Here is a 14499-nt window from a genome sequence, read left to right on the forward strand (position 1 = left end):
GCCATAGTCTTTACAATTACTTGCTATTCATCAAAGAGCTGGACAATGACTAGGGATGATAGAAGGAGAGTTGATGCCTTTGAGCTGTGGTGAGAGTACTGAATATACCATGCACTGCTAGGTGAACAAACAGGTTCGTACTAGAAAGGGTAAGACCAGGCTGCTCCTTGGAGGCGAATGCTGAAAATTTGTCTGACATTCTTTGTACATTTTGCAAGGTGGAACCAGTCCTTGGAGAGGGATATCATGCTTGGGAGGGTAGAGGGACAGCGCAGGAGAGGAAGACCCTCAATGGGATGGATTGATTCAGTGACTGGGGTAATGGGGGTGGATGTGTCAGAGACAATGAGATTGACACAGGACAGAATAGGGTTTAAGGCTGTTGTACATAGAGTTGCTATGAGTCGCAACTTGACACAACATAACAACCACAACAACAACAACAATAACATGGTAAAGTGAAGTCTCATAATAGACATTTGTTTTACTTCCAGAAAAACAAATTAAGTTACTTATCCTGAATACTTGATTCTCCTGTACTCCTACTCAAATGCTTCTTGATGTTTTCTTTTGTATAATAAACTCATAAGAACAAGTATAATCAGCACTAATGGAATATTACCATTCTAAATGTATCATTGTTAGGTGCCTTTGAGCCAACTCTGACACAGTTATTAAACCTGCATACTGATACTTCCTGATCTTGCACCATCATCATATTCACTGCTGCACTCTAACCCATCGTTATATGGAGTGCTGAATACAGACTCCTAAAAACATCTTTGTATTTTCATTGTGAGTGTTTTTCTAATATGTATTACTTCACATAAACATTACACCTAAGTTTTCACAGTACAGCAGATGCCATATGGATTTCATTTTAAATATGACAGGTAATTATCAATTAATATTTCCCTTCCTGTTTTATAATTATCAGTTTTCAGTACCAAACTTCAAGTACTTCCAATAATCTGTCTTTTCAAGTCCTCCTATTCAATTTTTATACTTACCTGGGTTTCTCACATGTTGTAAAAAAGTTATGTGTTACTTTTAAAGCCAGAGTTCTGCATATTTTTAAAATTATGATTTTTATATTGGACAGAGCAGAAAGAAGTTTCCCTGGATGGCCACCTTCACAGGTGTTATTTCTAGATAGGTGTACCAGAAGAGGGTGCTTCACATTCTTCTTTTTGTAAAATAGCTAGATTGCCTGGTGGGGTCTGTGATGTTCCTTAAAACTGTAATATTCAGACTCTAGTTGTCTTATTTTTCCTGGTGGTCCAACTCCTTTTCTCTGAGTCTCTTGAACATTTCCCTAAGAGAAGGATATGTAACTTTGGATGTTCCCTATTTACCTCTCACTCCTTGATCTTCCTTGAGAATTTTTCCTGGACACACTATTATCAAGCCCTCCATGTTGACAATGTGCTCTTAGTCATTTCTTTACCCAATTCTATCTATACATCTTCTAGAAATCAGCATCTCTGCTTCAGGAAAACACAGACTCTTTCAGGTAAATTGTTATTCTCTCTGATAGCTTTGCTTTTCCAGTAACAAACAAGTTTATAAAGTGTCCACTGACAGAATCACAATCTGAAGGGTTCACTAGGCCACCAATTGTGTGAAACCTCTTCTGCTTCTTAAAATAGGTGCCATTCTTCTTGGTACTAGATAGGGGGCAGCAGATATCTTGGCATACTTTACTGTCTAAAGGAAACTTTCAATTTGAAGATATCAATGTTGGTATATATTAAGCTACTACTTTATTTGTCCAGTAAGTTGCTCTGGCAATCCCTGCCTGCGCCAATTGATAATTTTTGGAAACCAGCCTTTTCATCTATCTAGTGGAGTGCTTATAACTCAATCCTGAGCAAAGGTGAAACAAAGTAATAAATTATCTTGTATAATTACTGCCCTCTACCTCAGCAGAGACAGTTTCATCATTATCTAAACATTACAAAGTCCTAAGCTTCTCTTTTGGTCTGTCATTCTATCTCTCATACATGCCTAAGTAAGCTTTAGTTTGACTCCCTAAAATAACCTCTGAATGGAACTGCATAGAAGGAGGTGAGTGAAGACATCTATAAAGTTGCTTCTGCAAAGGCCCCAAGATGCTAGTATAAAAGGATGAAGTATAGTTCAACGAGTTGTAAAAACATTTTTGTTTCTGATGCATACGAATTATGGAGGCACTCCTTTTTATACTGGTTAAGTGTGTGTGTGTGTGTGTGTGTGTTTGCAAAGCCATGTTCTGCTCAACTCTTGAGAACCTTTGAATTAGTATCTTCTTTTGGTTTTAATTACCTGCTTTTTACCTTTTCTTTTTCAGAAGTCCTCTATTGACACACAATAATAGATGGGGAGAATGGGGAGAGTGAGACCCAGGCAGAATAACATAACATTCAAGGCAGTGGTAGATTCAAATGTGTAGCTGAGTTTCCCAAGTTTAGGCTTCTGGTTCTTGTCCATATTTTTTAGAAATCTTTTTAAAATTTTATTTTAATTTCTACTTTCATTTTAGTGAAGGGTTACAAAGATATTAGTTTCATTCATTCATTTACGCATATTTTCTGCCCACCTTTCCCATGCAGTGAAGTTAAGTAATCCCTTTCATGGAGAAGTACAGTTCAACCACTAAGGTTTTTAAGGAGAAGTAATGCCAGTAGGTTAACTTAGTATGGGGACAGGGATGGTTCAGTGATAGAATTCTTGCTTTCCACATGGAAGACTGGGGTTAGTTTCCTGGACAATGCACCTGAACGTGAACATGCTTCATTATGTCATGTCAGTGGAGTCTTGTTTCCATGATGTTAAACAAGTTTCAGTGAAGCTTCCAGACTAAAGCATAGTTGAAAGGAAGGTCTGGTAATCTTCTAAAAATTAGCCAAAGAAAACCCTACAGATCAAAAGGGTAATTGATCATGGGGATGGTGCAGGACCAGACAGTATTTTGTTCTGCTGGGCATAGGATTACTCTGAATGAAGGGGATCAACTAACAACAGTAAACATACTATATTCTAAGCACTGTTAAAAATACTTTGCGTAGGCTGACTCATTTGATAACCAAAATAGGCAATATTATTATCAGCATTAACTAAGTGTGGAGAAAAGATTCTGATAGTTGAAATAATTGGCAGAGCATTCTTCATCCTAAAAGTGGTAAATCCTGGACTTGAACTCAGGCAGTCTAACTCCAGGACCCACACAATGCATGCTCCTATATCGTCCATGTTTTTCCCATTTGACAATTCTTGGTTATTGGGGTCCATTTGCCTTTCAAGATCATCCCAATCCTCTATGTGATGGGCTGTCTTCCCTAGGCAGAGGCCTTGAGTCATTTGGAAAGTTGTGGTTCTAGATTCCACCTACACTTCAACCCCCGAGAGATGCTGTTCTGAGGAGGCGATGTATTCTTGAGAGGAGGTTCCTCAGTGAGATCTGGTCTTTATGAGCCTCCATCTGAAAAGTTAAGCTTTTTTTGTGAGTTTGAATTGAAGGTTAGAGATGATTGCTCAGAGGGGGAAAGTGTGAAATGGTAATCACTTTCATATGACACTAGAGAAATGTTATAATAAAGCTGAGTAAATTGGAGCATGAGTTAGCCGGTCCTTTGCCTAATGATGTCACCCACTTTCTGCTTCCTCCAGCCTATGATTAATAAAAGAGGGATTATTACAGTAACTAACTCCTAGTGGGCAGCAGTGACGTCAGCAGCAGCTGAGCAAACTGACTACATTTAGTCGTGCGTGTGTATGTGGGCATTTTTTTCCCTGTGACTAACATGAAGCTAACAGCATCTAATAAACCAAAAGCTCCTTGAAATTTGGAGAACTTCTTGGGTAAACTCTTTTCTACAGGGAGCACCATTTTAATTATTCTCATTTTATCCTTAAATGATGTTAGAGTTGGCCAAAATTACTATATTGGCTTTCTGCCTCTATTCTTTAAGCCATCACAAATTAACCCCTGACTTTGGGAGAGAGTCTTTCTGAATCTTCCCCACTCCCATATGATAACTCTTCTTTCAACACTATAGCCCATCTTTTAAAGATATTCCAGTGTGTCTTAATAAAGTAGACTATAGCTGGAAGTGACTTTTTTTTTTTAAAGTTTAAGAACGGTTGTGAAATTCAGTGATTCTAGTTAAATGGCACAAGAATATTGGGCTTAATTACAGTTTACTTTTCCAAGCAAATAAAAATTAACAGAAATCTTTCTGGCTAGTTCACCTTTGCAAACTTTACCTTCCTAAAATTAGAGCAGGGTATCTGGGAATGTTTACTCACAGAGTTGAGTGCGCTGCCAGTTGACATGAGCGTGAACAGTGGCACTCTACCACACACACGCCACCCAGACGTGCTCATTGATGCTCCCGCTGAGGGCAGGACCTTTGGACTTAGTCTTTTTGGCCAGGAGGGAGGAATCAATCTATCGGAGTTTGTTTTTTTAAATATATATATATGACTGCCTTCTGCTTTTCCTCTGTCTTTTCCCCTGTCAAATATAGGCTATTGAGGTATCACTATGGATTGGGAAATTTGGGTTAGAATTAAAATTCCTGCTCCTTTTATCAATATAAAACAAACCTATATGGTATATTTCTGTCATCTTAAGTAAGCAACAGGGAATTTATTACCAACAGGATCCAGATGAGAAAATGATTAGGGCAATCTATGTTATTGTGAAGGTGCTTGACTTTTGTGTTGCAAGGGGATGCTCAGCCTCTATATCATATGTGTCCTGATTGGGTTAGAAACAAATTGCAGTTAAAAATTCAGAAGTGTATGTTAACTGAGAAGAACTTTTTGGTGGTTGCAAAATGCTTTCAAATCAACTGGGACTCAAAGCAACCCTATGAACCACAGATCAGAACTTTGCTCTATCCGGAACCATTGACCCAATCTCTGTCATGCTCAAGCCCACTACGGTAGTCACTGTGTCAGGCCATGTGGTGGAGGCCTTCTTCTCCTTCCCTGAATCTCTACCTTTCCCAGAATGATGTCTTTCTCTAAGGACTCCTGAAAATATGCCCAAATTAAATCAGATTAAGTTTCACCAGCCTTAACTCTAAGGAACATTCTGGCTGTGCTTCCTTCACGACAGATATGTTTGTTCTTTTGATAGCTGATATGATATTCAAGACTCTTTACTCACAGCAAAACTCAAAAGTCATCGAGTCTTCTTTGATCTTCCTTATTCATTGTTCAACTATAAGATGCATAGGAAGTAATTGAAAAGACAAGGGCTTGGATCATACACATCTTAGTCTTTAAACATATCCTTGTTCTTTAGAAATTTGGAGAGATTCTTGAAAGCAGATTTTGCCGATGCAACATGTCTCTGGTTTCTTGGATGCTGCTACTGTGGATGTTGATTGTGTATATAGGGAAAATGAAATCATTGACAATGATGTTGTTTATTGGTCCAGTGGTGAGGATTGTTGTTTTCTTGACTGTGAAGTATAACTCATATTGAAGAATATAATCTTTGATCTTCTGTAGTAAGTGCTTTACATGTTCTTCACTTTTTGCAAGCAAAACGTGTTATCTTCAAATTGAAGATCGTTGATAAGCCTTCCTCCAATCCTGATGACACATTCGGCTTCAAACAGTTTGTTGTTGTTGTTATGTGCCATCGAGTCGCTTGCGACTCATAGTGACCCTATGTACAACAGCCCTAAACTCTGCTCTGTCCTGTGCCAATCGCACTGTCTCTGACACTCCCATCCCAATTATCCCAGTCACTGAATCAATCCACCTCATAGAGGGCCTTCCCCTTCTGTGCTGTCCTTCCACCCTCCCAAGCATGATGTCCTTCTCCAAGGACCGGTCTCTCCTCACAACATGTCCAAAGTATGCTAGATGGAGTCTCAGAATCCTTGCCTCCAAGGAGCCACCCGGTTTAACCCTTTCCAGGACAAATCTGTTTGCTTTCCTAGCAGTCCATGGTATTCTCAATACTCTTCTCCAGCACCACAGCTCAAAGGCATCAATTCTCCTTCTATCCTCCTTGGTCATTGTCCAACTCTCTGATGCATAACAAGTGATTGGGAAGACCAAAGCCTGTATCAGATGCACCTTAGTCTCCAGAGAGACACCATTGCTCTTCAGTACTTTGGAGAGGTCTCTAATAGCAGACTTTCCCATGGCAATGCGCCTTTTAATTTCCTGGCTGCTGGTGCCAAGACTGTTGACTGTGGAGGCAAGGAAACTAAAGCTGTGTACAATCTCAATCTCTTCACCATCCATGCTGATGCTGCTGTCAATTGGTCCAGTGGTAAGAATCTTTGCCTTCTTGACATTGAGCCTCAATCCATATTGGAGGCTGCAGTCCTTGGCCCTCTGCAGCAGGTGCTTCAGGTCCTCTTCACTTTCAGCAAGCAGCGTTGTGACATCTGCATAACGCAGATTGTTGATAAATCGTCCACCAATCCACATTTCTCCTCATAGAGCCCAACCTCCCGGATAATCTGTTCTGCATATAGGTTGAAAAGGTATGGAGATAGGATGCATGCCTGGTGTACACCCTTCCCAATTTGGAACATACAGTGTTCCCTTGCTCTGTTCTGACGACTGCCTCCTGGTCCAAGTATAGGTTACACATTAGCATGATCAAGTGTTCTGGGATTCCCATTCTTCTCTCAGAGTCAAACAGTTTAGCTTTTCAAAATGTTTTCTCAGTACACAGATAGGTATGGCAAAAGGATAGAACTCTGACACATACTTTTCCTGAATTTGAACCATGAAGTGAATGCTCCCTTGTTTTGTTTGGATAATAGCTTCTTGGTTTAAGTATAGGTTTTATATAAGCCTAATTGAGTGTTCTGGAATTCCCATTTTTCTCAATGTTAACCATAATCTGTTATGATCCACACAGTTCAATGTCTTTCATAGTCAATAAAACACAAGCAAACATTTTGTTGATATTCTCTGTTTCCCACCAAGATATTTCTGATATCAAAAACAATAATCCTTTGTGCTATGACCTTTTCTGAATCCAAGATGAATTTCTGGAACTTGCCTGTTTTTATTTTTTTAATAATCTTCTCCCAGATTTTGTTTGCATGTAATATTAATGATGCTGTTGTATGGCTTCCACAGTCTATTGGGTCACCTATTTTTTTTTTTAGAGAAATGGGATGGTAGAATGGGAATGAATAAGTTCCAGTCAATTGATCAGGCAGTTGTCTTCCATACTGGCAGAGGCTGGTGAGCACACCCAGGGCTGCAGCTGTTTGTTGAAACACTTCAATAGATACCTCATCAATCCCTGGAGTTTTACTTTTTATTAATACCTTCAGTGCAGCTTAGACCTCTTCCTTTAGTATTATTGGTTTCATATGCTACTTCTTGAAATGTTTCAGTGCTGAGCAATTCTTTTTGGTACAGTGACTCTGAGTATTCTTTCCATCTTTTGATGCTTCCTGAGTCATTCAAGATTTTGCCTACAGAATCTTTCAGTAATGCAAATCGAGGTTTGCATTTTATTTCGGGTAATTCAGCTTGAGAAATATGAAGCACGTACTTCCCAGGGTGCTCTGGTGGCCTAATGGTAAAAATGTTTTACTACCAATACAAAGCCAGGAGATTTGAATGACTTCTTGGGAGAAAGATAGGCATTCTCCTCCAGTGTGATTTACAGCCTCCACAAACTTACGGGAGACTCAGCTATGAATCATTTCTGACTTGATAGTAATGTCACTGAGAAGAAACTCGAGGAGATATTTATTCAGCTTAAGCTACTGTTAGTATTATTTTTACAAAAATAAGTGTTTCAAATAACATTTGTAAAAGATTAGTCCCTTAAATGTTGATGTAGATGCTCAAAGTTCCCAAACTAAGGACAAGATTCTTCAGTAAAATGGACATGTTTGTTACCTCAGAGTACTGGTTTGAAAGGGATGGGCAAACAAGAAATTGGGTCTCTGAAATTGGGATAAAGCATGAAGCATAAAGTAACTGGCTTACATGCTTTCAAGAATGTGGATATTAGTATGATAATTCTAAAGGGAAATTTAGTTTTTAAAAAATTAAGGTTAATGGTTAGAAATGCTAGGGAGTGGTCTCTGATATCAAGGGTTTATTGCTCAAAATTATTTTCCAAGCCCATTGAATTTACTTTGCCACATGAATGGGCAGGGACATACAAATGAAATATGTTGGTCTGCTCAAAGAAGGAGAGAATGCAGAGTACACAACCTTCAGGGCCCAAGATCCCTTCACCATGCATACCAAGACCTATAGAAAAAGCAGCTGCAGAACAGAACCAGAGACCTGACATGAGGCACAGCTGACGTTGGGATTATCACTCTGCAGAACCAGAGCTAGAAGGTTTCATCCAAGTTTGCTGGAGGATTTGGGAGGTGGGAGGAGTGGAGAAAGGAGATGCCATAATTTACAGAACTAAGAGCTTTGTAACACTGGTCTAAAGATGCGAGGGAGGCTGAAGGCTGAGGTGCCTGTGAGCACATTTCGGAAACTGTCCTGACTGAATGATTGTAACCTGCTGCCAACTGAAATTATAACCTTTTGATTTCCCTAATAAACACTATAATTGTGTGTGTGTGTGTGTGTAGTACTAAGTGGTTACTTCTTGGGAAGAAATCCAGGCATTTCTGAATCATTGGGAAGTTGATTGAGGCCTTGGTTACAAAATGACCACTTACCTGAGGAGATTGTGATTCACATGCTGGAGGAGATGAAATGGCGTCTGAGTGTCTAAGACATTCCTTTCCTGGTTCTTCATCTTAAAATGTTCTCTTACTAACTCCTTTCTGGATGGCATAAGTGACTCAAGAGTCTGAATGATGAACCATATTATAGCATCTCCCATCTAAGTTAATCTAATTTTGGCAAATTTCCTTTTGAGGGTTTCACTAATACTTGATGATCATAATTATTCTTTTCCCTTATGTGGTGTTCTTTACAATAATTTCCCCAGTCCTCTCAAACCCTGAAGAGTCATGACCTTCATTTAACAGCCATAACATATCCTTTTCAAAAGGAAGTTTTATCTTGTTAGATTCTATGTCATTCCCCTAAGGTACTACTGTTATTGTTGTATGACATTGATTTGGAACTGACTCATAGCTGACCCTCCAGCAGGTTTTCAGAAGCTGTAAATAGCATACAAGGAGATTATATCACAGACAGAGATTGTCCATCTTTTCCCCACAGAGCAGCTGGTGGACTCGAACTACATGCTTTTGAGATTGTGGTGCAGTTTCTTGCCACTAAACCACAGAGCTCCCACTAAGGTATTAAACAAACAAACAAAAAAATAGAGCTCCAATGTAGCTATCTGTATGTTCCGAAAAAATGGTGTGGCAATGTCACGTTTATGAATTGTGCCTTGGAGAATTCTCTATCACAACAATTGTTTTGATTCTTAGTTGTTAAAATGAACAAACGGACTCTTCATTAATTTTTTCTCTTTCATGAGTCTTATTTATGAACCTAACTTACTTACATAAATGGGTCTGAGTCAGCTAATTTCTTTTTGTTGCTAGTCAACAAGATTCTGATTTTAGTTGGAACCAAAAGCCAGTAGGAATTATAGTAGGGCTATACTACAAAAGGGTGAGAATAATAATGTTGCCCAGAAAGTATTTTTACTGTGTCTGATATGATTGGTTCTCAGCACATGCTGGCCCCATGCATTAATTTTCATTAATTATGTGTTGGAAGTAGGCCCCTCTTCCTACTCTGGGAGTCTCGTTGAAACTTCTTCAGCTCCATAGCCCCTGCTGACAGATGGACTGTGGCTGCACATGATCACTGACCAAGAATCAAACCTAGGCTGCCCACCAGAGAGAGAGAATTGTACCACTACCCTACCACTAATCCACGGTGTGAGGTGGATCTTAATCAGGAAGCATACAAAGTGATTGTTGTGTTCTGCCTACGCCAACTCGTAGCTGCCCCTTCAGTGGATTTGCGTTATAAATCTCACAGGTAAACACTGCCCATCTTTCTCCTAAGAAGTAGTTGGTGGATTCAAACCACTTTCCTTAGGATTGGCAGTGCAATTTCTTACCACTAGGCTACCAGAAGCAGAATCACATAAATATGAATATTTTGTAAAATTGTAGTGTTTTTCTTGGTTGTCAAAGCTTTTGAACGATAGTTAAGAGTTAAATAGATAAAATGAAATTGTAACTCTAAATGAGAATCCTTGAACTGGCAGTAATTATTTGTTAGACAATTATTTGTTGGGTTTGGAGCTGAGGATATCCTGTGCACTGTCGGCTATTTTGCAACATCCCAGGTTTTGACTCACTAGATGCCAGGAATGACAACTAAAAATGTCAACTGAGACAATGGAAACGTCTCTAGACATTGAATGTTCCCTAAGTGGCAGAATCGCTCCACTTTGTGAACCACATCTTTAGTTTGAAGAATAGCGATATAACAATTTACTCACTAGGCCTCCCCACCCCAACTCCTTACACTCCCATTCATTTTAGTTCTAGCATCTGAATTTCCCTGGTTCAGACAACAGCATTTTCAAGTACTCTACAAATAGGACATTCACTCACCGCATCAGGCTGGGCGATTTTAGGAGACCCATGAAGCTTAGGAAAAATGTTTTGGATTTGCTAATTTTTTACCCTCTTGTTTTCTAAGGGAGATCTGGTGGTTTAGTGGTAAAGAGTTTTGCTGCCAACCCAATGTGAATAGAATCAAACAGATGTTTCATGCAAGAAGGATGGACAATCTTCTCCCATGCTGTTTATAACCTCTAAAAACTCACTGGAGGGTCAGCTATGAGCTGGTTCTGAATTAACCACATATAATAGCAAGTTGTTTTTAGCACCTTTTGGGGGAACTGCAATGTTTCCCTCTGCTCTCCGTTGAGAACTATTCATTCACTGACTTTAACAAACAAACAAAAATAGGTTCCCAGTTCAATTTTGGATGTGAAATGTTCGTCCTTCTTTGTCCAAAAATCTCTTTACCTAATAATATGCAGCCCAGGCAATTTGCAGGCTGTGGCTGTCCAGGAAACTGGAAGCCTTTGCCAATCCTGTATTCAGTTTAAACCGTTTGAGGAAAGCCTTCATCAGACTCTTGTAATCTCACTGTAGCGAATACCACTCTGGATCATGGCCACATTTTCTCTATTCTGATCTGCCTCCCTTAGGAGTCACCCTCTCACCAACAGGGAAGGTTTTCCTGCCTGAAACCTAGACTAACACATCAGCTGCTGAGAACACCTCGGGTCCTTTTGATTTCTCTCCACAGTCACGTTTTATGCTCAGTTTCCCAGACGGGATGAACCAGAAAGCATGCATTTTTGGAAACAGATTTTTCATAGGAAGGAACTAAAACACCCTGACTCGTCAGCAGCCTTGTCCATGCCTCTGAGTCCCCAGCCTGTGTCATTTCAGCTGAATCAGATGACATCTTCCCAGTCACCTGCTTGGGGTGTTCACAGTTCCTGGCTTTTATTTCTGACTGAATAAAGGGGATGCGTGAGCTGCAGCTAAAATAAAAACCATGAAAAACAGCCCCCTTTCTAAAAGGTCTGCTTCCTTATTCCACGAGTAGTGAGGAAAGAAATCAATTAATGACATGGATAAAAACAGGACATAAGGTTTGCTTGAGAAGAAAAATGAACTTTCTTGCTCTCAATCCATACCAACTTTGTACCAGAGCAGATGCTGCCAAGGGTGCTCCTAAGGTATGTGTCCCCACACACCACAGGGACACACACCAGAACTGAGCGCCCAGTGGAGCCCTTATCCTTAAAGGAACTTTGTTTTTGACCAGCTCACTAATTGTGATTGAAAACACCAGCTCCCCAGCAATGAACAGGCACTGGAGTTAGCAGCAGCAAGACAGGGCCTAATTGCTCCATTTACATAAAAGTAGAAACATACAACTTCTAAATATAAATCGCTGGCACATCTTTCCTTTTGCAATTACAGTAAAATAAGGTACCACAATTTTCCTCCAGGCTCATTCTTACAGCAAGCTGCTCCGCCACCGGGGTTCTCTAGTGGCTGCTCCACAAGGCGAGAACAGAGACATGCAAATGCTTCTGAGTGTCTTGGGAGCTTTGTGTGATAGCCAGTAAATCAAGTGGCCTCCATGAGGTGAACAACACAGTGGCAGTGGGCCACTTTGCTTGGACAGTAGCTGGTAGGCTCGCTGTCTACAATTAGAAAAAGAGTTTGCTGGTGCGCTCCCTGGCTGGCCTTTGTCTGAGGTGGATCCGCCCACAGGCCAAACTGGAGGTCCTGGTCCCTGACGTTTGCTGTGATTTTTGTCCTTGGCACTGAGGGCCAACCTCAAAGATTCCCAGCTGCCCTCACTAAACAGTGATCTTTTTATCCCCTTTCCCCTCAATTCTTTAGCTGCCAAAAGGGGGGAAAAATCAAGCGCAGCTCTTAAAAGAAGTTGCCCTTGCTGGTGCTTAGAGTAAAAATAGAGGCAGCAGCTCAGAACAGCTTGGCATCTCAGAGCTGAGCAGTGTCCCGTTTCTTAGGCGTGCTCCCTGGAAGCTGCCAGCAGGTGATGCTCAAGGTACAGTAGCAGGGCCCAGCCACTGGATCCGCCGGGCCTGGGTGCGGGGAAGCTGCCTGGGAAGGGGCAGGAAGTGAAACAGAAACCAAACCCGTGGAAGGAAAAAAGAAATTGTGTCTGGAGCAGGGCTGACCAGTTTATGTTCCCCAGGCCCTCGAATTTAGAAGGGAAACAAAATTTCCCAGTTCAGAATAATCTCCAGAAGTTATTTTAACCTCGCTGCTTCCTCTGCAAGATCTTTGGGTGGAAAAAATAGTTCCTGCTTGACTAGGAGCCAAAAGGTTGGCTTTTGGAACCCACCTATTGGTGCAGCATAGGAAAGTCTGGTGCTCTGTGAATACTACAAGCCAGAAAGCCCAGTGAACCGACTCTGTTCTGTAACACAGGGGATTGCCAGACTTAGATTTTTTTCTTTTGCTTCCTTTGTCATCCTCATCTTAATTCCTACTGAGGAATTCACTGTCACTATGAATTCATGGCTGTGGTTGAAGACTCAAGTACAGCACCAGGTCAGAGCTGGTGACAGACCTGGGCTAGCAGGTGGGCTCTCCTGTGGCATCAGATGTTAGTTAAGGTTCCAAAGTCACAGCTCTGGTAGCAGCTCTGCTAGAAACCTAGAGTCATGTGGAACAAATATTTGTAAAGATCCACCCACAAATCTCCAAAATATCATCTGCTTTATTTGAACACTTGACCCTCTGTTAGTGATTATTGCTTCCATTTTATAGATAAGAATATTGAGGCACGGGGTTAAATAGTTAATCAACAGAAGGGATGGGGACTGTGCAGGTTTGTTTTATGTCCTCAAACTCAAACACTGAGGTGTAGGGTGGGGACTGGAATGAGTCAGGGTGACCTACAGATCTTTGCTCTCCCCTAGGGCTTGTCTAGAAGGTGAAGACATTTCTTTCTTGTGGAGCATTTAAAATGATCCAATTCTAAATTGACGCACATGTCTGGGATTCACCTGCTTTTATCTTTTCCTCACAGATTTCCTCTGTTCTTCTACAGCCTAAAGATTACATGTCATATTGCATTGCTGCATATCCAGTTCTTATATTATTAGTTGTTTTCTCCTGTCCTATACATATAAGCAATCTTGCTGGTGTAGTGGTTTAAGAATTCAGCTGCTAACCAAAAGATAGTAGGTTCAAATCTTCCAGCAGTGCTGTGGGAGTAAGAAGAGATGGTTTGCTTTGGTAGAGTTACAGCTTTGGAAACTCTGTAGAGTGATTCTCCCCTGGGTTGTCAGTGAGTTTGGAATATACAGGAGCCCTAGTGGCACAGTGGTTAGAGTGCTTGGCTGCCAACTAAAATGTGGGTAATTCCTATAGGGTCCCTATGAGTTGTAATTGGCTCATTTAAAGAGGACAGATCAAGAGAGGCTATTGCCTTTAGTCAGGACAGTTCTGTCACACAGAAAACTTCTGATGTCCTGAGGAACCTACTTCAGCCACACATCAGGAGGCCAGAGACTGTGTTTTGCTTGTGGGCACAGTGAAAAGTTTATTTTATGCATGTTAAATCCTGCATGCAAAACAATATATCTGATCATATGGCTTTCATTAGCTCCCAATTTTGCACATTTTATCCAACTTGTCATGAGAATCAACTTATACTTCAACTATACTCCTTCAAAAAAAAGATTTTTCTGGTCTGAGGAGTCCTCCTTCCTGCATTATTTCTCAAGCTTGCCAACAGACCCTCTTGCTACCTGGCAAACAAAACAAGAAAAAGCAGCAACAAAGCAAAAGTGGAAAGCCAACCAACTTTACTCCTATTTCAAGGATTATTAACCATGTTTCATTAATGTTATATTTATCATAACTTACAAAGTATAGGATATGAAGTTCTAATAGAGAAGAATGAACTCTGAGATTTCTTATTTCCTTACTAGTTTAGTAGGCTGTGATTCTGAAAACCTGGGAAAGATACTTATTTATAAACTTTAATTGCAAAGAATGGCTATTT

Source organism: Elephantulus edwardii, unplaced genomic scaffold (genome assembly GCF_000299155.1).
Source record: "Elephantulus edwardii isolate Elephantulus edwardi_28Jun2011 unplaced genomic scaffold, EleEdw1.0 scaffold00059, whole genome shotgun sequence".
Classification (NCBI taxonomy): Eukaryota; Metazoa; Chordata; class Mammalia; order Macroscelidea; family Macroscelididae; genus Elephantulus; species Elephantulus edwardii.